Source organism: Somniosus microcephalus, unplaced genomic scaffold, assembly GCF_052327205.1.
Source record: "Somniosus microcephalus isolate GS21.2 unplaced genomic scaffold, FLI_Smic_1.0 unresolved_chr3, whole genome shotgun sequence".
NCBI lineage: Eukaryota > Metazoa > Chordata > Chondrichthyes > Squaliformes > Somniosidae > Somniosus > Somniosus microcephalus.
Genome location: NW_028225181.1, coordinates 52,246,048 through 52,272,325, shown reverse-complemented (window position 1 = coordinate 52,272,325; position 26,278 = coordinate 52,246,048). Strand labels below are relative to the sequence as shown.

The 26,278-nt window shown below is 49.1% G+C and overlaps 1 pseudogene; it reads left to right on the top strand.

Annotated features, from left to right (window-relative positions):
* Positions 1–301: 301 nt before the first annotated feature.
* LOC147091440 (pancreatic secretory granule membrane major glycoprotein GP2-like) overlaps positions 302–26,278 on the top strand; it is a 52,021-nt pseudogene continuing 26,044 nt past the window's right edge.

Genomic DNA, 26,278 nt, shown 5'->3' with positions numbered 1-26,278 from the left:
CGGTGGTCAGAACTCAAGACAGTACTGCAGTTGGGGACTTACTGGAAGAGTGGTTGTGTAACCAGGACAAGGGACACTGTGAGGCCACTGATCAGATATCAATATCCCAGAAGCTGACTGCTGCTCACCCAATAACATTGTGACAGTAAAGGGACTGCGATGGTCTCTGTATTTAAATTGAATGTCAAGAATCTCCAAGCGTCTGCTTGGCGAAGGCTTAGTGGAATCTTTACACGGGAGTGTGTTACTCTCCTCCCAGCAATCTATCTGGTGAAGTAGGGATAAATGGAACAATTTCGGGATGGCTGCATGTAACTAGTGGAGTGCCTCAAGGATCAATGCTTGGGCCTCAGCTATTTACAATCTATATCAATGACTTAGATGTGGGGGCTGAGTGGAATGTATCCATGTTTGTTGATGATACAAAGTGGGAAAGTAATTCATTGAGTCATAACGGCTCAGAAGGAGACCTTTCAGCACATCGAGTCCGTGCCGGCTCTCTGTAGAGCAAACAAGTTATTCCCATTATCCCGCTCTATCCCTGTAGCCCTGCAAGTTTATTTCCCTCAAGTGCCTATCCAGTCTCCCCTTTAAAACTTTGATTGTCTCCGCTTCCAACAATTCCGTTGGCAGCGAGATCCTGGTCCTCACCACTCACTGCGTAAAAAAGCTTTTCCTCACATCCCCCTCGTATCTCTTGCCCCTCTTGGCGGTGCAGACACGATGGGCCGAAGGGCCTCTTTCTGTGCTGTAAAACTCTATGACTCTAAAACTCTAAATCTTAAATCTGTGTCTCCTAGTCCTTGTACCATCAACTAGTGGGAACAGCCTTTCCCCGTATAGCCTATCCAAACCCATCATAATCTTGTTCACCTCTGTCAACTCACCAGTCAACTTCCTTGGCTCTAATGAAAATAATTCCAGCTTCTCCAACCTGTCCTTGCAGCTAAGATCCCCCATCCCCGGAACTATTCTGGTAAATCGCCTCTGCATCTTCTCAAGGGCCTTCATATCCTTTCTAAATTGTGGTGACCAGAACTGGATGCATTATTCCAGTTGTGGCCTAAACAGTGCTTTATTAAGCTTCCGCATAACGTCTCTACTTTTGTACTCAATACCTCTATTTATGAAGCCCAAGATCCTATATGCTTTGTTAACCACTCTCTCAATATGTCCTTACCTTCAGGGACCTAAGCACTTTAACTCCCAGGTCCCTCTGTCCCTGCAGGCTGTTTAAAACTGTGACATTAAGTGTATATTGCCTCTCCCTGTTCCTTCTGCCAACAGGCTTCACCTCACACTTCTCTGTATTAAATTCCATCTGCCACGTGTCTGCCCATTCTGTTAGCCTTTCTATGGCCTGTTGCCGTTGATAGGTGTCATCATCACTGTTTGCCACACACCCAAATTTAGTGTCATCGACAAATTTAGATATTCTACTGTGTATTCCAGTATCCAGGTCATTTATATATATAAAGAAAGCAGTGGCCGCAGCACTGACTCTTGAGGAACAGCACTGCCTACCATCCTCCAGTCTGAAAAACAGGCATTTTCCTCAACTCACAGTTTTCTGTCCTTAATCCAATTCCTTATAATACAAGTTGCACTGACCCACCTATTCCATGTGCCTCAATTTTGTTAACCAGCCTTCTATGTGGTGCTTAGTCAAACACCTTCCGAAAATCCATTTAGACAACATTCATTTCATTCCCTTGATCAAACCTCTCTGTTACATTTCATAAAATTAAATTAGATTAGTCAAACAGGAACAGCTTTTTACAAATCCGTGTTGGCTTTCCTTAATTCACTTAAACATTGCCAAGTGCCGTTAACTTTTTCCTTGATTATTGTTTCTAAAACTTTACACAACAACGATGTTAAACTGACTGGCCTTAATTACTAAAATTATCCTTACACCTTTTCTTGAACAATGGCGTCACCGTTGCCACATTTCAATCCTCGGGCACCTGCCCCGCATCTAGGGAAGGTTGGAAAATTATGCAAAGCCCTTCCACCATATCTTCCCCCAATTCTCTTAGCAACCTGGGATGCAAGCCATCTGGACCAAGCGACTCGTCCACTCTAAGTATGGCCAGCCTTTCTAGTACACCCTGTCTAACATTTTTTACCCCTTCCAATGCTTCTACCATTTCCAATTCTACCGATATTCTGTCAGCATCCACCTCCTTAGTGAACACCGATATAAAGTACTCATTGAGTATTCTAGCCTTGCCCTGCGCCTCTAAGCATATATCACCATCGTTGTCTCTAATAGACACCACCCCGCCTCTTACACTCGCTTAATTTTTACATCCTGCTAGAAGATATTTCAGTTCCCTTATATGTTAACCGCCATTCCACTCTCATGCTCACTCTTTGCCAATCGTATTTTAATCTTCCCATCCCCTCTCAACTTATTGTTAGCAGTGAGGAGGACGCAAGGAGGCTGCAAAGGGATATAGACTGGTTAAGTGATTGAGCAAGTAGGTGGCAGATGGAGTAGATTGTGGGTAAGTGTGAAATTATCCCCTTTGATAGGAAGAATAGAAAAACAGCACATTTTTTTTAAAGGTGAGAGATTAATAAATGTTGGTATTCAGAGAGATTTGGTGGCCTTTGTACATGAATTGATGAAAGTTGACCTGCACGTACAGGAAGCAGTTAGAAAGGGATGTTAGCCTTTGTTGCAAGCGGTTTGGAGTATAAGAGGAAGGAAGTCTTGCAACAAATATATAGGGCTTTGGTGAGCCCACACCTGTATTGCGCACAGTTTTGGTCTCCTTATCTAAGGAACGATATACTTGCCTTTGAGGGGGTGTAACATATGTTCTCTAGATTGATTCCGGTGAAGAACGTGTTGTCCAATGAGGAGAAATTAAGTGGAATGTGCCCATATTATCTAATGTTTGGAAGAATGAGAGGTGCTCTCATTGACATTCTTAAAGGGCCTGACAGGCTATATGATGAGAGGCTGCTTTACCCTGGATGGAGAGTATAAAGCTGGGGGTCATATTCTCAGGTTAAGGGCTCGACCATTTAGGACTGTGATGAGGAGAAATCTCTTCACTCTGAGGGTTGTAAATCTTTGGAATTCTCTACACCAGAGGATTGTGGATCCACAGTCGATGAGTTTTTTCAAGACTGAGATTGATAGATATTTGGGCAGCAATGGAAACAAGAGATATGGAGATAGGGCGGGAAGGTGGTGTTAAGGTAGAAGATCAGCCATGATCTTATTGAGGAGCAGGCTCGAGGGGCAGAATGGCCTACTCCTGTTCCTAATTCCTATGTTTTTATGCCCATTAAAGTTCCAGTAAACACAGACCATTCCCCAATACTGACCATAACATGCTCAGACACTCCCCAGTTCCAATCTCCCAAACCCTTCATGGTCGGCAGCTGAAGACAAGTTATATTACAGCAGCAAAGCCCAGCTGGTTACCATGGGCCCAGTAGAGATGTTTAATTATTTGTTTATCTCAGATAATTTCACGAATTGTCTTTAATTTTGACTAATTTAAATAGACTGGAAGCGCTGGATGGTTCTGCTGAGAACAGAGAAGGCTAAGAGGAGATTTGATAGAGGTGTTCAGAATCATGAAGGGTTTATATAGTTAAAATAAAGCCAAACTGTTTCCACTGGCTGAAGGTTCGATAACAAGAAGGCATAGGTTTAAGGTTACTAGGGAAATAACCAGAGGGGACATGACATAAAGCTTTTTTACACAACGTGTGGTTAGAATTTGGAAAGCTCTGCCTGATAGGGTGGTGGAAACAGATTCAATAGTAGCCTTCAAAAGGGAATTGGATAAATAATTGCAGGAGAATAAATGCTGGGTAATGGGGAAAGAGCGGGGGAGTGGGAATAACTGGATTGTCCTTAAAAGAGCTGGTGCAGACTCGATGGGCCGAATGGTCTGCTTCACTGCTGTACTATTCCATGATGCTATGACACTATTTCAACCAGAATAAATATCATACAATTTGTATAATATATAGTTAAAATATCTTTGATATTCAGCTTCCAAATTATAATATATTCAGTATTAATATATCCAAAATATATTCAAATATATATATAGCTTTTCAATGAAGAACCTACAATCGAAAGTTATACTGAATCAAATTTCACACCAGGACTGAGATACCCCATGATATCTCTCACTGACCATCGAGAGTCCCTCACCATCTCCACTCCGTGTTCACCTGGGGCCTCAGATACCCCATGATATCCCTCACTGACCATCGAGTGTCCCTCGCCATCTGCACTCAGTGTTCACCTGGGGACTGAGATACCCCATGATATCTCTCACTGACCATCGAGTGTCCCTCACCATCTGCACTCAGTGTTCACCTGGGAGCTGAGATACCCCATGATATCTCTCACTGATCATCGAGTGTCCCTCACCATCTGCACTCAGTGTTCACCTGGGGACTGAGACACCCCATGATATCTCTCACTGACCATCGAGAGTCCCTCACCATCTGCACTCAGTGTTCATCTGGGGACTGAGATACCCCATGATATCTCTCACTGATCATCGAGTGTCCCTCACCATCCGCACTCAGTGTTCTCCTGCGGACTGAGATACCCCATGATATCTCTCACTGATCATCGAGACTCCCTCACCATCTGCACTCAGTGTTCACCTGGGGACTGAGATACCACATGATATCTCTCACTGACCATCGAGTGTCCCTCACCATCTGCACTCAGTGTTCACCTGGGAGCTGAGATACCCCATGATATCTCTCACTGATCATCGAGTGTCCCTCACCATCTGCACTCACTGTTCTCCTGCGGACTGAGATACCCCATGATATCTCTCACTGATCATCGAGAGTCCCTCACCATCTGCACTCAGTGTTCACCTGGGGACTGAGATATCACATGATATCTCTCACTGACCATCGAGTGTCCCTCACCATCTGCACTCAGTGTTCACCTGGGAGCTGAGATACCCCATGATATCTCTCACTGATCATCGAGTGTCCCTCACCATCTGCACTCAGTGTTCACCTGGGACTGAGACACCCCATGATATCTCTCACTGATCATCGAGAGTCCCTCACCATCTGCACTCAGTGTTCACCTGGGGACTGAGATACCACATGATATCTCTCACTGACCATCGAGAGTCCCTCACCATCTGCACTCAGTGTTCACCTGGGGACTGAGCTACCCCATGATGTCTCACTGATCATCGAGTGTCCCTCACCATCTGCACTCAGTGTTCTCCTGCGGACTGAGATACCCCATGATATCTCTCACTGATCATCGAGAGTCCCTCACCATCTGCACTCAGTGTTCACCTGGGGACTGAGATACCCCATGATATCTCTCACTGACCATCGAGAGTCCCTCACCATCTGCACTCAGTGTTCACCTGGGAGCTGAGATACCCCATGATATCTCTCACTGATCATCGAGTGTCCCTCACCATCTGCACTCAGTGTTCACCTGGGGATTGAGATACCCCTGATATCTCTCACTGATCATCGAGTGTCCCTCACCATCAGCACTCAGTGTTCTCCTGCGGACTGAGATACCCCATGATATCTCTCACTGACCATCGAGAGTCCCTCACCATCTGCACTCAGTGTTCACCTGGGGACGGAGATACCCCATGATATCTCTCACTGATCTTCGAGTGTCCCTCACCATCTGCACTCAGTGTTCACCTGGGGACTGAGATACCCCATGATATCTCTCACTGACCATCGAGTGTTCCTCACCATCTGCACTCAGTGTTCACCTGGGGATTGAGATACCCCATGATATCTCACACTGACCTTCGAGTGTCCCTCACCATCTGCACTCAGTGTTCACCTGGGGACTGAGATACCCCATGATATCTCTCACTGACCATCGAGAGTCCCTCACCATCTACACTCAGTGTTCACCTGGGGACAGAGATAACCCATGATATCTCTCACTGACCATCGAGAGTCCCTCACTATCTGCACTCAGTGTTCACCTGGGGACTGAGATACCCCATGATATCTCTCACTGACCATCGAGAGTCCCTCACCATCTGCACTCAGTGTTCACCTGGGGACTGAGATACCCCATGATATCTCTCACTGACCATCGAGTGTCCCTCACCATCTGCACTCAGTGTTCACCTGGGGACTGCGATACCCCATGATATCTCTCACTGACCATCGAGTATCCCTCACCATCTGCACTCAGTGTTCACCTGGGGACTGAGATACCCCATGATATCTCTCACTGACCATCGAGAGTCCCTCACCATCTACAGTCAGTGTTCACCTGGGGACTGAGATACCCCATGATATCTCTCACTGGCCTTCGAGAGTCCCTCACCATCAGCACTCTGTGTTCACCTGGGGACTGAGATACCCCATGATATCTCTCACTGACCATCGAGTGTCCCTCACCATCTGCACTCAGTGTTCACCTGGGGACTGAGATACCTCATGATATCTCTCACTGACCATCGAGTGTCCCTCACCATCTGCACTCAGTGTTCACCTGGGGACTGAGATACCTCATGATATCTCTCACTGACCATCGAATGTCCCTCACCATCTGCACTCAGTGTTCACCTGGGGACTGAGATACCCCGTGATATCTCTCACTGACCATCGAGAGTCCCTCACATCTGCACTCAGTGTTCAGCTGGGGACGCAGATACACCATGATATCTCTCATTGACCATCGAGTGTCCCTCACAATCTGCACTCAGTTTTCACATGGGGACTGAGATACCCCGAGATATTTCTCACTGACCATCGAGTGTCCCTCACCATCTGCACTCAGTGTTCACCTGGGGCCTGAGATACCCCATGATATCTCTCACTGACCATCGAGTGTCCCTCACCATCTGCACTCAGTTTTCATCAGGGGACTGAGATACCCCATGATACCTCTCACTGATCATCGAGAGTCCCTCAGCATCTGCACTCAGTGTTCACCTGGGGACTGAGATACCCCATGATATCTCTCACTGACCATCGAGTATCCCTCACCATCTGCACTCAGTGTTCACCTGGGGACTGAGATACCCCATGATATCTCTCACTGACCATCGAGAGTCCCTCACCATCTGCAATCAGTGTTCACCTGGGGACTGAGATACCCCATGATATCTCTCACTGACCTTCGAGAGTCCCTCACCATCAGCACTCTGTGTTCACCTGGGGACTGAGCTACCCCATGATATCTCTCACTGACCATCGAGTGTCCCTCACCATCTGCACTCAGTGTTCACCTGGGGACTGAGATACCTCATGATATCTCTCACTGACCATCGAGTGTCCCTCACCATCTGCACTCAGTGTTCACCTGGGGACTGAGATACCTCATGATATCTCTCACTGACCATCGAATGTCCCTCACCATCTGCACTCAGTGTTCACCTGGGGACTGAGATACCCCGTGATATCTCTCACTGACCATCGAGAGTCCCTCACCATCTGCACTCAGTGTTCAGCTGGGGGCGCAAATACACCATGATATCTCTCATTGACCATCGAGTGTCCCTCACAATCTGCACTCAGTGTTCACCTGGGGCCTGAGATACCCCATGATATCTCTCAGTGTCCATCGACTTTCCCTCACAATCTGCACTCAGTGTTCACCTGGGGTCTGAGATACCCCATGATATCTCTCACTGACCATCGAGTGTCACTAAACATCTGCACTCAGTTTTCACCAGGGGACTGAGATACCCCATGATACCTCTCACTGACCATCGAAGGTCCCTCACCATCTGCACTCAGTGTTCACCTGGGGACTGAGATACCCCATGATATCTCTCACTGATCATCGAGAGTCCCTCAGCATCTGCACTCAGTGTTCACCTGGGGACTGAGATACCCCATGATATCTCGCACTGACCATCGAGTGTCCCTCACCATCTGCACTCAGTGTTCACCTGGGGACTGAGATACCCCATGATATCTCTCACTGACCATCGAGTGTCCCTCACCATCTGCAATCTATATTCTCCTGCGGACTGAGATACCCCATGATATATCTCACTGACCATCGAGTGTCCCTAACCATCTGCGCTCTGTGTTCACCTGGGGACTGAGATACCACATGATATCTCTCATTGACCATCGAGTGTCCCTCACCATCTGCACTCAGTGTTCACCTGTGGACTGAGATACCCCATGATATCTCTCACTGACCATCGAGTGTCCCTCACCATATGCAATCAGTATTCTACTGCGGACTAAGATACCCCATGATATCTCTCACTGATCATCGAGTCTCCCTCACCATCTGCACTCAGTGTTCACCTGGCGACTGAGATACCCCATGATACCGCTCACTGACCACCGAGTGTCCCTCACCATCTGCACTCTGTTCAAAGGCTCAACCTGCAGGTACAGGAGAAGTTTCCCAAATCTTGGAGGTGCCCGCGGGAACTGCAGCCTGAAACTTACCCGGGCAAAGGCGTTCTGAAGCTGGGACGTAACATTTAATGCAGAACAGAGAGATCAGTCTGTGAGGACAGAGGGAGAATGTGAGAGTCAGCCGAACATCCTCCGTCTCTGTATTATTAGAAGTAAAATGGAGCACAACTCTTAGAGCTACAGAACGAAGCCTGGTTTGCAGATTCGTTAAATTCCAGCTTCAAATGTGCAGCTTTTCTATTGGACGAAGTGAAGCTGAGGTTATTGCTGCTTTCTGTTACATGAGAGCTCAGTGTTAATCTAAAATAGGGAGTACTGTCTGTGAGCAGTCAGTTAGAGGGGAGGCTGGGCTGGGAGACAGATAGAAACCTGGTTTAGAGAAGGAGGCAAGTTTCCAGCTTTTATTTGGGGGATTTTCTACCAGAGCGGAGAGTGTGACTGGGGTTATTTGTGTTTCGGGTGTAACAAGCCGCTGTGTAACATTGACTGTACTTTATATTAACCTTAAACATCTTTCTGTCACTCAGTCGCAGACTCTTCACTCACTGACCTGTGTGAAAATCACACAGTCCTAGACCAGCCCTGGAGGAGCACGGGCTGTATTGAGACTCAGTGCTCTGACAGAGTGAAGTGTGATTGGGATGTTGCCTACGGATGGTACAGATTTAAAAGGTAACGTGAGGGGGGAAATTACAGATTAACAGATGATCGATAATTAAATATACAAAAGCGAATAAAGCTTGAGAGCTGGAACGAAAACTACAGGGAGAACGGGATCATCATTCAGAACAATGGAATAGGGAGTGGATAAAGGGAAAGGGGAGCAATAGAACTCTACAGAGAGAAATAGGGAGTAAAGGGAGATACCAGGGATTCAGGAGAATATAGAACTGCGACAGGGATTAAAGGGAGATACTTGGAACAGTGGGGAATATAGAACGGGGACAGGGAGTAAAGGGTTATACCTGGGATAGAGGGGGATATAGAATGGGTACAGAGAGTAAAAGGTGATATCCGGGATAGAGGGGCATATAGAACGGGTACAGAGAGTAAAAGGTGATACCCGGGATAGAGGGGAATATAGAACGGGTACAGAGAGTAAAGGGTGATACCCGGGATAGAGGGGAATATAGAACGGTGACAGAGAGTAATGAGAGATATCCGGAATAGAGGGGAGAAAAGAACAGGGACAGAAAGTAAAGGGAGATACCCGGGATAGAGGGGATTATAGACCGGGGACAGAGAGTAAAGGGTGATAACCGGGATAGAGGGGAATATAGAACGGGGACAGAGAGTAAAGGGCAATACCCAGGATAGAGGGGAAAATAGAAAGGGGACAGAGTGTAAAGGGAGATACCCGGGATAGAGGGGAATATAGAACGGGGACAGAGAGTAAAGGGAGATACCCGGGATAGAGGGGGATATAGAACGGGGACAGAGAGTAAAGGGGGATACCCGGGATAGAGGGGAATATAGAACGGGGACAGAGAGTAAAGGGAGATACCCGGGAAAGAGGGGAATATAGAACGGGGACAGAGAGTAAAGGGGGATACCCGGGATAGAGGGTATTATAGAACGGGGACAGAGAGTAAAGGGAGATACTCGGGATAGAGGGCAATATAGAACTGGGACAGAGAGTAAAGGGAGATACCCGGGACTGAGGGGAATATAGAACGGGGACAGAGAGTAAAGGGAGATACCCGGTATAGAGGGGAATATAGAATGCGGACAGTGAGTAAAGGGAGATACCCGGGATAGAGGGGAATATAGAACGGGGACAGAGAGTAAAGGGAGATACCCGGGATAGAGGGGAATATAGAACGAGGACAGAGAGTAAAGGGAGATACCTGGGAAAGAAGGGAATATAGAACGGGGACAGAGTTTAAAGGGAGATACACGGGATAGAGGGGAATAAAGAATGGGGACAGAGAGTAAAGAGAGATACCCGGGATAGAGGGGAATATAGAACGGGGACAGAGAATAAAGCGAGATACCCGGGATAGAGGGGAATATAGAACGGGGACAGAGAGTAAAGGGAGATACCCGGGATAGAGGGGAATATAGAATGGGGACAGAGAATAAAGGGAGGTACCCGGGATAGAGGGGAATATAGAACGGGAACAGAGAGTAAAGGGAGATCCCCGGGATAGAGGGGAATATAGAACGTGGACAGGGACTAAAAGGAGATAGCCGGGATAGAGGGGAATATAGAGCGGGGACAGAGAATAAAGGGAGATACCCGGGATAGAGGGGAATATAGAATGGGGACAGAGAGTAAAGGGTGTTACCCGGGATAGAGGGAAATATAGAACGGGGACAGAGAGTAAAGGGAGATACCCGGGATAGAGGGGAATATAGAATGGGGACAGAGAGTAAAGGGTGTTACCCGGGATAGAGTGGAATATAGAACGGAGAGAGAGAGTAAAGGGAGATACCCGGGATAGACTGGAATATAGAACGGGGACAGACAGTGTAGTGAGATACCCGTGATAGAGGGGAATATAGAACGGGGACAGAGAGTAAAGGGAGATACCCGGGATAGAGGGGAATACAGAACGGGGGCAGAGAGTAAAGGGAAATACCCGGGATAGAGGGGAATATAGAACGGGGACAGAGTGTAAAGAGAGATACCCGGGATAGAGGGGAATATGGAACGGGGACAGAGAGTAAAGGGAGATACCCGGGATAGAGGGGAATTTAGAACGGGGGCAGAGAGTAAAGGGAAGTACCCGGGATAGAGGGGAATATAGAACGGGGACAGAGGGTAAAGGGAGATACCCGGGATAGAGGGGAATACAGAACGGGGACAGAGAGTAAAGGGAGATACCCGGGATAGAGGGGAATATAGAACGGGGACAGAGATTAAAGGGAGATGCCCAGGATAGAGGGGAATATAGAACGGGGACAGAGAGTAAAGGGAGATACCCAGGATAGAGGGGAATTTAGAACAGGGGCAGAGAGTAAAGGGAGATATCGGGGATAGAGGGGAATATAGAACGGTGACAGAGAGTAAAGGGGGATACCCGGGATAGAGGTGAATATAGAACGGGGACAGAGAGTAAATGGAGATACCCGGGATAGAGGGGAATATAGAACGGGGACAGAGAGTAAAGGGAGATGCCCAGGATAGAGGGGAATATAGAACGGGGACAGAGAGTAAAGGGAGATACCCAGGATAGAGGGGAATTTAGAACAGGGGCAGAGAGTAAAGGGAGATACTGGGGACAGAGGGGAATATAGAACGGTGACAGAGAGTAAAGGGGGATACCCGGGATAGAGGGGAATATAGAACGGGGACAGAGAGTAAAGGGAGATACCCGGGGTAGCGGGGAATATAGAACGGGGACAGAGAGTAAAGGGAGATACCCAGGATAGAGGGAATATAGAACGGGGACAGAGAGTAAAGGGAGATACCCGGGATAGAGGGGTATATAGAGCGGGGACAGAGAGTAAAGGGAGATGCCCGGGATAGAGGGGTATATAGAACGGGGACAGAGAGTAAAGGGAGATACCCGGGATAGAGGGAAATATAGAACGGGGACAGAGAGTAAAGGGAGATACCAGGGATAGAGGGGAATATAGAACGGGGACAGAGAGTAAAGGGAGAAACCCGGGATAGAGGGGAATATAGAACGGGGACAGAGAGTAAAGGGAAATACCCGGGATAGAGGGGAATATAGAACGGGGACAGTGATTAAAGGGTGATACCCGGGATAGAGGGGAATATAGAACGGGGACAGAGAGTAAAGGGAGATACCCGGGATAGAGGGGAATATAGAACGGGGACAGAGAGTAAAGGGAGATACCCGGGATAGAGGGGAATATAGAACGGGGACAGAGAGTAAAGTGAGATACCCGGGACAGAGGGGAATATAGAACGGGGACAGAGAGTAAAGGGAGATACCCAGGATAGAGGGGAATATAGAACGGGGACAGAGAGTAAAGGGAGATAACCGGGATACAGGGGAATATAGAACGGGGACAGAGAGTAAAGGGAGATACCCGGGATAGAGGGGAATATAGAACGGGGACAGAGAGTAAAGGGAGATACCCGGGATAGAGGGGAATATAGAACGTGGACAGGGACGAAAAGGAGATACCCGGGATCGAGGGGAATATAGAGCGGGGACAGAGAGTAAAGGGAGATACCCGGGATAAAGGGGAATATAGAATGGGGACAGAGAGTAAAGGGAGTTACCCGGGATAGAGGGGAATATAGAACGGGGACAGAGAGTAAAGGGAGATACCCGGGATAGAGGGGAATATAGAACGGTGACAGAGAGTAAAGGGAGACAGCCGGGATAGAGGGGAATATAGAACGGGGACAGAGAGTAAAGGGAGACAGCCGGGATAGAGGGGAATATACAACGGGGACAGTGAGTAAAGGGAGATACCCGGGATAGAGGGGAATATAGAACGGAGACAGAGAGTAAAGGGCGATACCCGGGATAGAGTGGAATATAGAACGGAGAGAGAGATTAAAGGGAGTTACCCGGGATAGAGGGGGTTATAGAACGGGGACAGAGAGTAAAGGGAGATACCCGGGATAGAGGGGAATATAGAACGGGGGCAGAGAGTAACGGGAAATACCTGGGATAGAGGGGAATATAGAACGGGGACAGAGCGTAAAGGGAGATACCCGGGATAGAGGGGAATATAGAACGGGGACAGAGAGTAAAGGGAGATACCCGGGATAGAGGGGAATTTAGAACGGGGGCAGAGAGTAAAGGGAGGTACCCGGGATAGAGGGGAATATAGAACGGGGACAGAGGGTAAAGGGAGATACCCGGGATAGAGGGGAATATAGAACGGGGACAGAGAGTAAGGGAGATACCCGGGATAGAGGGGAATATAGAACGGGGACAGAGAGTAAAGGGAGATGCCCAGGATAGAGGGGAATATAGAACGGGGACAGAGAGTAAAGGGAGATACCCGGGATAGAGGGGAATATAGAACGGGGACAGAGAGTAAAGGGAGATACCCAGGATAGAGGGGAATTTATAACAGGGTCAGAGAGTAAAGGGAGATACAGGGGATAGAGGGGAATATAGAACGGTGACAGAGAGTAAAGGGGGATACCCGGGATAGAGGGGAATATAGAACGGGGACAGAGAGTAAAGGGAGATACCCGGGATAGAGGGGAATATAGAACGGGGACAGAGAGTAAAGGGATATACCCGGGATAGAGGGGAATATAGAACGGGGACAGAGAGTAAAGGGAGATTCCCAGGATAGAGGGGAATTTAGAACAGGGGCAGAGAGTAAAGGGAGATACCGGGGATAGAGGGGAATATAGAACGGTGACAGAGAGTGAAGGGAGATACCCGGGATAGCGGGGAATTTAGAACGGGGACAGAGAGTAAAGGGAGATACCCGGGATAGAGGGAATATAGAACGGGGACAGAGAGTAAAGGGAGATACCCGGGATAGAGGGGTATATAGAGCGGGGACAGAGAGTAAAGGGAGATACCCGGGATAGAGGGGAATATAGAATGGGGACAGAGAGTAAAGGGAGATACCCGGGATATACGCAAATATAGAACGGGGACAGAGAGTAAAGGGAGATACCAGGGATAGAGGGGAATATAGAACGGGGACAGAGAGTAAAGGGAGAAACCCGGGATAGAGGGGAATATAGAACGAGGACAGAGAGTAAAGGGAAATACCCGGGATAGAGGGGAATATAGAACGGGGACAGTGATTAAAGGGTGATACCCGGGATAGAGGGGAAGAGAGGACGGGGACAGAGAGTAAAGGGAGATACCTGGGATAGAGGGGAATATAGAACGGGGACAGAGAGTAAAGGGAGATACCAGGGATAGAGGGGAATATAGAACGGGGACAGAGAGTAAAGTGAGATACCCGGGACAGAGGGGAATATAGAACGGGGACAGAGAGTAAAGGGAGATACCCAGGATAGAGGGGAATATAGAACGGGGACAGAGAGTAAAGGGAGATACCCGGGATACAGGGGAATATAGAACGGGGACAGAGAGTAAAGGGAGATACCCGGGATAGAGGGGAATATAGAACGGGGACAGAGAGTAAAGGGAGATACCCGGGATAGAGGGGAATATAGAACGGAGACAGAGAGTAAAGTCAGATACCCGGGATAGAGGGGAATATAGAACGGGGACAGAGAGTAAAGGGAGATAACCGGAATAGAGGAGAATATAGAACGGGGACAGAGAGTAAAGGGAGATACCCGGGATAGAGGGGAATATAGAACGGAGACAGAGAGTAAAGGGAGATACCCGGGATAGAGGGGAATATAGAACGGGGACAGAGAGTAAAGGGAGATACCCAGGATAGAGGGAATATAGAACGGGGACAGAGAGTAAAGGGGGATACCCGGGACAGAGGGGAATATAGAACGGGGACAGAGAGTAAAGGGAGATACCCGGGATAGAGGGAAATATTGAACGGGGACAGAGAGGAAAGGGAGATACCAGGGATAGAGGGGAATATAGAACGGGGACAGAGAGTAAAGGGAGAAACCCGGGATAGAGGGGAATATAGAATGGGGACAGAGAGTAATGGGAGATACCCGGGGTAGAGGGGAATATAGAACGGGGACAGTGAGTAAAGGGAGATACCCGGGATAGTGGGGAATATAGAACGGGTACAGAGAGTAAAGTGAGATACCCGGGACAGAGGGGAATATAGAACGGGGACAGAAAGTAAAGGGAGATACCCGGGATAGAGGGGAATATAGAACGGGGGGAGAGAGTAAAGGGAGATACCCGGGATACAGGGGAATATAGAACGGGGACAGAGAGTAAAGGGAGATACCCGGGATAGAGGGGAATATAGAACGGGGACAGAGAGTAAAGGGAGATACCCGGGATAGAGGGGAATATAGAACGGAGACAGAGAGTAAAGGGAGATACCCGGGATAGAGGGGAATATAGAACGGGGACAGAGAGTAAAGGGAGATACCCAGGATAGAGGGGAATTTAGAACAGGGGCAGAGAGTAAAGGGAGATACCGGGGATAGAGGGGAATATAGAACGGTGACAGAGAGTAAAGGGAGATACCCGGGGTAGCGGGGAATATAGAACGGGGACAGAGAGTAAAGGGAGACACCCAGGATCGAGGGAATATAGAACGGGGACAGAGAGTAATGGGAGATACCCGGGATAGAGGGGTATATAGAGCGGGGACAGAGAGTAAAGGGAGATGCCCGGGATAGAGGGGTATATAGAACGGGGACAGAGAGTAAAGGGAGATACCCGGGATAGAGGGAAATATAGAACGGGGACAGAGAGTAAAGGGAGATACCAGGGATAGAGGGGAATATAGAACGGGGACAGAGAGTAAAGGGAGAAACCCGGGATAGAGGGGAATATAGAACGGGGACAGAGAGTAAAGGGAAATACCCGGGATAGAGGGGAATATAGAACGAGGACAGTGATTAAAGGATGATACCCGGGATAGAGGGGAATATAGAACGGGGACAGAGAATAAAGGGAGATACCCGGGATAGAGGGGAATATAGAACGGGGACAGAGAGTAAAGGGAGATACCCGGGATAGAGGGGAATATAGAACGGGGACAGAGAGTAAAGTGAGATACCCGGGACAGAGGGGAATATAGAACGGGGACAGAGAGTAAAGGGAGATACCCAGGATAGAGGGGAATATAGAACGGGGACAGAGAGTAAAGGGAGATACCCGGGATACAGGGGAATATAGAACGGGGACAGAGAGTAAAGGGAGATACCCGGGATAGAGGGGAATATAGAACGGGGACAGAGAGTAAAGGGAGATACCCGGGATAGAGGGGAATATAGAACGTGGACAGGGACGAAAAGGAGATACCCGGGATCGAGGGGAATATAGAGCGGGGACAGAGAGTAAAGGGAGATACCCGGGATAGAGGGGAATATAGAATGGGGACAGAGAGTAAAGGGAGTTACCCGGGATAGAGGGGAATATAGAACGGGGACAGAGAGTAAAGGGAGATACCCGGGATAGAGGGGAATATAGAACGGTGACAGAGAGTAAAGGGAGACAGCCGGGATAGAGGGGAATATAGAACGGGGACAGAGAGTAAAGGGAGACAGCCGGGATAGAGGGGAATATACAACGGGGACAGTGAGTAAAGGGAGATACCCGGGATAGAGGGGAATATAGAACGGAGACAGAGAGTAAAGGGCGATACCCGGGATAGAGTGGAATATAAAACGGAGAGAGAGATTAAAGGGAGTTACCCGGGATAGAGGGGGTTATAGAACGGGGACAGACAGTGTAGTGAGGTACCCGTGATAGAGGGGAATATAGAACGGGGACAGAGAGTAAAGGGAGATACCCGGGATAGAGGGGAATATAGAACGGGGGCAGAGAGTAAAGGGAAATACCTGGGATAGAGGGGAATATAGAACGGGGACAGAGCGTAAAGGGAGATACCCGGGATAGTGGGGAATATAGAACGGGTACAGAGAGTAAAGTGAGATACCCGGGACAGAGGGGAATATAGAACGGGGACAGAAAGTAAAGGGAGATACCCGGGATAGAGGGGAATATAGAACGGGGGGAGAGAGTAAAGGGAGATACCCGGGATACAGGGGAATATAGAACGGGGACAGAGAGTAAAGGGAGATACCCGGGATAGAGGGGAATATAGAACGGGGACAGAGAGTAAAGGGAGATACCCGGGATAGAGGGGAATATAGAACGGAGACAGAGAGTAAAGGGAGATACCCGGGATAGAGGGGAATATAGAACGGGGACAGAGAGTAAAGGGAGATACCCAGGATAGAGGGGAATTTAGAACAGGGGCAGAGAGTAAAGGAAGACACCGGGGATAGAGGGGAATATAGAACGGTGACAGAGAGTAAAGGGAGATACCCGGGGTAGCGGGGAATATAGAACGGGGACAGAGAGTAAAGGGAGACACCCAGGATCGAGGGAATATAGAACGGGGACAGAGAGTAATGGGAGATACCCGGGATAGAGGGGTATATAGAGCGGGGACAGAGAGTAAAGGGAGATGCCCGGGATAGAGGGGTATATAGAACGGGGACAGAGAGTAAAGGGAGATACCCGGGATAGAGGGAAATATAGAACGGGGACAGAGAGTAAAGGGAGATACCAGGGATAGAGGGGAATATAGAACGGGGACAGAGAGTAAAGGGAGAAACCCGGGATAGAGGGGAATATAGAACGGGGACAGAGAGTAAAGGGAAATACCCGGGATAGAGGGGAATATAGAACGAGGACAGTGATTAAAGGGTGATACCCGGGATAGAGGGGAATATAGAACGGGGACAGAGAATAAAGGGAGATACCCGGGATAGAGGGGAATATAGAACGGGGACAGAGAGTAAAGGGAGATACCCGGGATAGAGGGGAATATAGAACGGGGACAGAGAGTAAAGTGAGATACCCGGGACAGAGGGGAATATAGAACGGGGACAGAGAGTAAAGGGAGATACCCAGGATAGAGGGGAATATAGAACGGGGACAGAGAGTAAAGGGAGATACCCGGGATACAGGGGAATATAGAACGGGGACAGAGAGTAAAGGGAGATACCCGGGATAGAGGGGAATATAGAACGGGGACAGAGAGTAAAGGGAGATACCCGGGATAGAGGGGAATATAGAACGTGGACAGGGACGAAAAGGAGATACCCGGGATCGAGGGGAATATAGAGCGGGGACAGAGAGTAAAGGGAGATACCCGGGATAGAGGGGAATATAGAATGGGGACAGAGAGTAAAGGGAGTTACCCGGGATAGAGGGGAATATAGAACGGGGACAGAGAGTAAAGGGAGATACCCGGGATAGAGGGGAATATAGAACGGTGACAGAGAGTAAAGGGAGACAGCCGGGATAGAGGGGAATATAGAACGGGGACAGAGAGTAAAGGGAGACAGCCGGGATAGAGGGGAATATACAACGGGGACAGTGAGTAAAGGGAGATACCCGGGATAGAGGGGAATATAGAACGGAGACAGAGAGTAAAGGGCGATACCCGGGATAGAGTGGAATATAAAACGGAGAGAGAGATTAAAGGGAGTTACCCGGGATAGAGGGGGTTATAGAACGGGGACAGACAGTGTAGTGAGGTACCCGTGATAGAGGGGAATATAGAACGGGGACAGAGAGTAAAGGGAGATACCCGGGATAGAGGGGAATATAGAACGGGGGCAGAGAGTAAAGGGAAATACCTGGGATAGAGGGGAATATAGAACGGGGACAGAGCGTAAAGGGAGATACCCGGGATAGAGGGGAATATAGAACGGGGACAGAGAGTAAAGGGAGATACCCGGGATAGAGGGGAATTTAGAACGGGGGCAGAGAGTAAAGGGAGGTACCCGGGATAGAGGGGAATATAGAACGGGGACAGAGGGTAAAGGGAGATACCCGGGATAGAGGGGAATATAGAACGGGGACAGAGAGTAAGGGAGATACCCGGGATAGAGGGGAATATAGAACGGGGACAGAGAGTAAAGGGAGATGCCCAGGATAGAGGGGAATATAGAACGGGGACAGAGAGTAAAGGGAGATACCCGGGATAGAGGGGAATATAGAACGGGGACAGAGAGTAAAGGGAGATACCCAGGATAGAGGGGAATTTATAACAGGGTCAGAGAGTAAAGGGAGATACAGGGGATAGAGGGGAATATAGAACGGTGACAGAGAGTAAAGGGGGATACCCGTGATAGAGGGGAATATAGAACGGGGACAGAGAGTAAAGGGAGATACCCGGGATAGAGGGGAATATAGAACGGGGACAGAGAGTAAAGGGATATACCCGGGATAGAGGGGAATATAGAACGGGGACAGAGAGTAAAGGGAGATTCCCAGGATAGAGGGGAATTTAGAACAGGGGCAGAGAGTAAAGGGAGATACCGGGGATAGAGGGGAATATAGAACGGTGACAGAGAGTGAAGGGAGATACCCGGGATAGCGGGGAATTTAGAACGGGGACAGAGAGTAAAGGGAGATACCCGGGATAGAGGGAATATAGAACGGGGACAGAGAGTAAAGGGAGATACCCGGGATAGAGGGGTATATAGAGCGGGGACAGAGAGTAAAGGGAGATACCCGGGATAGAGGGGAATATAGAATGGGGACAGAGAGTAAAGGGAGATACCCGGGATATACGCAAATATAGAACGGGGACAGAGAGTAAAGGGAGATACCAGGGATAGAGGGGAATATAGAACGGGGACAGAGAGTAAAGGGAGAAACCCGGGATAGAGGGGAATATAGAACGAGGACAGAGAGTAAAGGGAAATACCCGGGATAGAGGGGAATATAGAACGGGGACAGTGATTAAAGGGTGATACCCGGGATAGAGGGGAAGAGAGAACGGGGACAGAGAGTAAAGGGAGATACCTGGGATAGAGGGGAATATAGAACGGGGACAGAGAGTAAAGGGAGATACCAGGGATAGAGGGGAATATAGAACGGGGACAGAGAGTAAAGTGAGATACCCGGGACAGAGGGGAATATAGAACGGGGACAGAGAGTAAAGGGAGATACCTAGGATAGAGGGGAATATAGAACGGGGACAGAGAGTAAAGGGAGATACCCGGGATACAGGGGAATATAGAACGGGGACAGAGAGTAAAGGGAGATACCCGGGATAGAGGGGAATATAGAACGGGGACAGAGAGTAAAGGGAGATACCCGGGATAGAGGGGAATATAGAACGGAGACAGAGAGTAAAGTCAGATACCCGGGATAGAGGGGAATATAGAACGGGGACAGAGAGTAAAGGGAGATACCCGGAATAGAGGAGAATATAGAACGGGGACAGAGAGTAAAGGGAGATACCCGGGATAGAGGGGAATATAGAACGGAGACAGAGAGTAAAGGGAGATACCCGGGATAGAGGGGAATATAGAACGGGGACAGAGAGTAAAGGGAGATACCCAGGATAGAGGGAATATAGAACGGGGACAGAGAGTAAAGGGAGATACCCGGGACAGAGGGGAATATAGAACGGGGACAGAGAGTAAAGGGAGATACCCGGGATAGAGGGAAATATTGAACGGGGACAGAGAGGAAAGGGAGATACCAGGGATAGAGGGGAATATAGAACGGGGACAGAGAGTAAAGGGAGAAACCCGGGATAGAGGGGAATATAGAATGGGGACAGAGAGTAATGGGAGATACCCGGGGTAGAGGGGAATATAGAACGGGGACAGTGAGTAAAGGGAGATACCCGGGATAGTGGGGAATATAGAACGGGTACAGAGAGTAAAGTGAGATACCCGGGACAGAGGGGAATATAGAACGGGGACAGAAAGTAAAGGGAGATACCCGGGATAGAGGGGAATATAGAACGGGGGGAGAGAGTAAAGGGAGATACCCGGGATACAGGGGAATATAGAACGAGGACAGAGAGTAAAGGGAGATACCCGGGATAGAGGGGAATATAGAACGGGGACAGAGAGTAAAGGGAGATACCCGGGATAGAGGGGAATATAGAACAGAGACAGAGAGTAAAGGGAGATACCCGGGATAGAGGGGAATATAGAACGGGGACAGAGAGTAAAGGGAGATACCCAGGATAGAGGGAATATGGAACGGGGACAGAGAGTAAAGGGAGATACCCGGGATAGAGGGGAATATAGAACTGGGACAGAGAGCAAAGGGAGATACCTGGGATAGAGGGGAATATACAACGGGGACAGAGAGTAAAGGGAGATACCCGGGATAGAGGGGAATATAGAACGGGGACAGAGAATAAAGGGAGATACCCGGGATAGAGGGGAATATAGAACGGGGACAGAGATTAAAGGGAGATACCCGGGATAGAGGGGAATATAGAACGGGGACAGAGAGTAAAGTGAGATACCCGGGATAGAGGGGACTATAGAACGGGGACAGAGAGTAAAGGGAGATACCCGGGAGACAGGGGAATATAGAATGGGGACAGAGAGTAAGGGGAGATACCCAGTAGGAGAAGGGAATATAGAACGGGGACAGAGAGTAAAGGGAGATACCCGGGATAGAGGGGAATATAGAACGGAGACAGAGAGTAAAGTGAGATACCCGGGATAGAGGGGAATATAGAACGGGGACAGAGAGTAAAGGGAGATACCCGGGATAGAGCGGCATATAGAACGGGGACAGAGAGCAAAGGGAGATACCCGGGATAGAGGGGAATATAGAACGGAGACAGAGAGTAAAGGGAGATACCCGGGATAGAGGGGAATACAGAACGGGGACAGAGAGTAAAGGGAGATACCCAGGATAGAGGGAATATAGAACGGGGACAGAGAGTAAAGGGAGATACCCGGGACAGAGGGGAATATAGAACGGGGACAGAGAGTAAAGGGAGATACCCGGGATAGAGGGGAATATAGAACGGGGACAGAGAGTAAAGTGAGATACCCGGGACAGAGGGGAATATATAACGGGGACAGAGAGTAAAGGGAGATCCCCGGGATAGAGGGGAATATAGAACGGGGACAGAGAGTAAAGGGAGATACCCGGGATACATGGGAATATAGAACGGGGACAGAGAGTAAAGGGAGATACCCGGGATAGAGGGGAATATAGAACGGGGACAGAGAGTAAAGGGAGATACCCGGGATAGAGGGGAATATAGAACGGAGACAGAGAGTAAAGGGAGATACCCGGGATAGAGGGGAATATAGAACGGGGACAGAGAGTAAAGGGAGATACCCGGGATAGAGGGGAATATAGAACAGAGACAGAGAGAAAAGGGAGATACCCGGGATAGAGGGGAATATAGAATGGGGACAGAGAGTAAAGGGAGATACCCAGGATAGAGGGAATATAGAACGGGGACAGAGAGTAAAGGGAGATACCCGGGATAGAGGGGAATATAGAACGGGGACAGAGAGTAAAGGGAGATACCTGGGATAGAGGGGAATATAGAACGGGGACAGAGAGTAAAGGGAGATACCCAGGATAGAGGGGAATATAGAACGGGGACAGAGAGTAAAGGGAGATACCCGGGATAGAGGGGTATATAGAACGGGGACAGAGAGTAAAGGGAGATACCCGGGATAGAGGGGAATATAGAACGGGGACAGAGAGTAAAGGGAGATACGCGGGATAGAGGGGAATATAGAACGGTGACAGCGAGTAAAGGGAGATACCCGGGATAGAGGGGAATATAGACCGGGGACAGAGAGTAATGGGAGATACCCGGGATAGAGGGGTATATAGAACGGGGATAGAGAGTAAAGGGAGATACCCGGGTTAGAGGGGAATATAGAACGGGGGCAGAGAGTAAAGGGAGATACCCGGGATAAAGGGGATTATAGAACGGGGACAGAGAGTAAAGGGAGATACCCGGGATAGAGGGGAATATAGAACGGGGACAGAGAGTAAAGGGAGATACCCGGGATAGTTGGGAATATAGAACGGGGACAGACAGTAAAGGGAAATACCCGGGATAGAGGGGAATATAGATCGGCGACAGAGAGTAAAGGGAGATACCCGGGATAGAGGGGAATATAGAGCGGGGACAGAGAGTAAAGGGAGATACCCGGGAAAGAGGGGAATATAGAACGGGGACAGAGAGTAAAGGGAGATACCCGGGATAGAGGGGAATATAGAACGGGGGCAGAGAGAAAAGGGAGATACCCGGGATAGAGGGGAATATAGAACGGGAACAGAGAGTAAAGGGAGATACCCGGGATAGAGGGGAATATCGAACGGGGACAGAGAGTAAAGGGAGATACCCGGGATGGAGGGGAATATAGAACGGGGACAGTGAGTAAGGGGAGATACCCGGGATAGAGGGGAATAATGAATGGGGACAGAGAGTAAAGAGAGATACCCTGGATGGAGGGAATATTGAACTGGGACAGAGAGTAAAGGGAGATACCCGGGATAGAGGGGAATTTTGAACGGGGACAGAGTGTAAAGGGAGATACCCGGGATAGAGGGGAATATATAACGGGGACAGAGAGTAAAGCGAGGTACCCGGGGTAGAGGGGAATATAGAACGGGGACAGAGAGTAAAGGGAGATAGCCGGGATAGAGGGGAATATAGAATGGGGACAGAGAATAAAGGGAGATATCCGGGATAGAGGGGAATATAGAACGGGGACAGAGAGTAAAGGGTGATACCCGGGATAGAGGGGAATATAGAACGAAGACAGAGAGTAAAGGGAGATACCCGGGATAGAGGGGAATATAGAACGGGGACAGAGAGTAAAGGGAGATACCCGGGATAGAGGGGAATATAGAACGTGGACAGGGAGTAAAAGGAGATACCCGGGCTAGAGGGGAATATAGAACGGGGACAGAGAGTAAAGGGAGATACCCGGGATAGAGGGGAATATAGAACGGTGACAGAGAGTAAAGGGAGATACCCAGGATAGAGGGGAATATAGAACGTGGACAGGGAGTAAAAGGAGATACCCGGAATAGAGGTGAATATAGAATGGGGACAGAGAGTAAAGGGAGTTACCCGGGATACAGGGGAATATAGAACGGGGACAGAGAGTAAAGGGAGATACCCGGGTTAGAGGGGAATATAGAACGGGGACAGAGAGTAAAGGGAGATACCCGGGATAGAGGGGAATATAGAACGGGGAGAGAGAGTAAAGGGAGATACCCGGGATAGAGGGGAATATAGAACGGGGACAGAGTGTAAAGGGAGATACCCGGGATAGAGGGGAATATAGAACGGGGACAGAGAGTAAAGGGAGGTACCGGGGATAGAGGGGAATATAGAACGGGGACAGTGAGTAAAGGGAGGTACCCGGGATAGAGGGGAATATAGAACGGGGACAGAGAGTAAAGGGAGATACCCGGGATAGAGGGGAATATAGAACGGGGACAGAGAATAAAGGGAGATACCCGGGATAGAGGGGAATATAGAACGGGGACAGAGAGTAAAGGGAGATACCCGGGATAGAGGGGAATATAGAACGGGGACAGAGAGTAAAGGGAGATACTAGGGATAGAGGGGAATATAGAACGGGGACAGAGAGTAAAGGGAGATACCCGGGATAGAGGGGAATATAGAACGGGGACAGAGAGTAAAGGGAGATACCCGGGATACAGGGGAATATAGAACGAGGACAGAGAGTAAGGGGAGACACCCGGGATAGAGGGGAATATAGAACGGGGACAGAGAGTAAAGGGAGATACCCGGGATAGAGGGGAATATAGAACGGAGACAGAGAGTAAAGTGAGATACCCGGGATAGAGGGGAATATAGAATGGGGACAGAGAGTAAAGGGAGATACCCGGGATAGAGGGGCATATAGAACGGGGCAGAGAGTAAAGGGAGATACCCGGGATAAAGGGGAATATAGAACGGAGACAGAGAGTAAAGGGAGATACCCGGGATAGAGGGGAATATAGAACGGGGACAGAGAATAAAGGGAGATACCCGGGATAGAGGGGACTATAGAACGGGGATAGAGAGTAAAGGGAGATACCCGGGAGACAGGGGAATATAGAATGGGGACAGAGAGTAAGGGGAGATACCCAGTAGGAGAAGGGAATATAGAACGGGGACAGAGAGTAAAGGGAGATACCCGGGATAGAGGGGAATATAGAACGGAGACAGAGAGTAAAGTGAGATACCCGGGATAGAGGGGAATATAGAACGGGGACAGAGAGTAAAGGGAGATACCCGGGATAGAGCGGCATATAGAACGGGGACAGAGAGCAAAGGGAGATACCCGGGATAGAGAGGAATATAGAACGGAGACAGAGAGTAAAGGGAGATACCCGGGATAGAGGGGAATACAGAACGGGGACAGAGAGTAAAGGGAGATACCCAGGATAGAGGGAATATAGAACGGGGACAGAGAGTAAAGGGAGATACCCGGGACAGAGGGGAATATAGAACGGGGACAGAGAGTAAAGGGAGATACCCGGGATAGAGGGGAATATAGAACGGGGACAGAGAGTAAAGTGAGATACCCGGGACAGAGGGGAATATATAACGGGGACAGAGAGTAAAGGGAGATCCCCGGGATAGAGGGGAATATAGAACGGGGACAGAGAGTAAAGGGAGATACCCGGGATACATGGGAATATAGAACGGGGACAGAGAGTAAAGGGAGATACCCGGGATAGAGGGGAATATAGAACGGGGACAGAGAGTAAAGGGAGATACCCGGGATAGAGGGGAATATAGAACGGAGACAGAGAGTAAAGGGAGATACCCGGGATAGAGGGGAATATAGAACGGGGACAGAGAGTAAAGGGAGATACCCGGGATAGAGGGGAATATAGAACAGAGACAGAGAGAAAAGGGAGATACCCGGGATAGAGGGGAATATAGAATGGGGACAGAGAGTAAAGGGAGATACCCAGGATAGAGGGAATATAGAACGGGGACAGAGAGTAAAGGGAGATACCCGGGATAGAGGGGAATATAGAACGGGGACAGAGAGTAAAGGGAGATACCTGGGATAGAGGGGAATATAGAACGGGGACAGAGAGTAAAGGGAGATACCCAGGATAGAGGGGAATATAGAACGGGGACAGAGAGTAAAGGGAGATACCCGGGATAGAGGGGTATATAGAACGGGGACAGAGAGTAAAGGGAGATACCCGGGATAGAGGGGAATATAGAACGGGGACAGAGAGTAAAGGGAGATACGCGGGATAGAGGGGAATATAGAACGGTGACAGCGAGTAAAGGGAGATACCCGGGATAGAGGGGAATATAGACCGGGGACAGAGAGTAATGGGAGATACCCGGGATAGAGGGGTATATAGAACGGGGATAGAGAGTAAAGGGAGATACCCGGGTTAGAGGGGAATATAGAACGGGGGCAGAGAGTAAAGGGAGATACCCGGGATAAAGGGGATTATAGAACGGGGACAGAGAGTAAAGGGAGATACCCGGGATAGAGGGGAATATAGAACGGGGACAGAGAGTAAAGGGAGATACCCGGGATAGTTGGGAATATAGAACGGGGACAGAC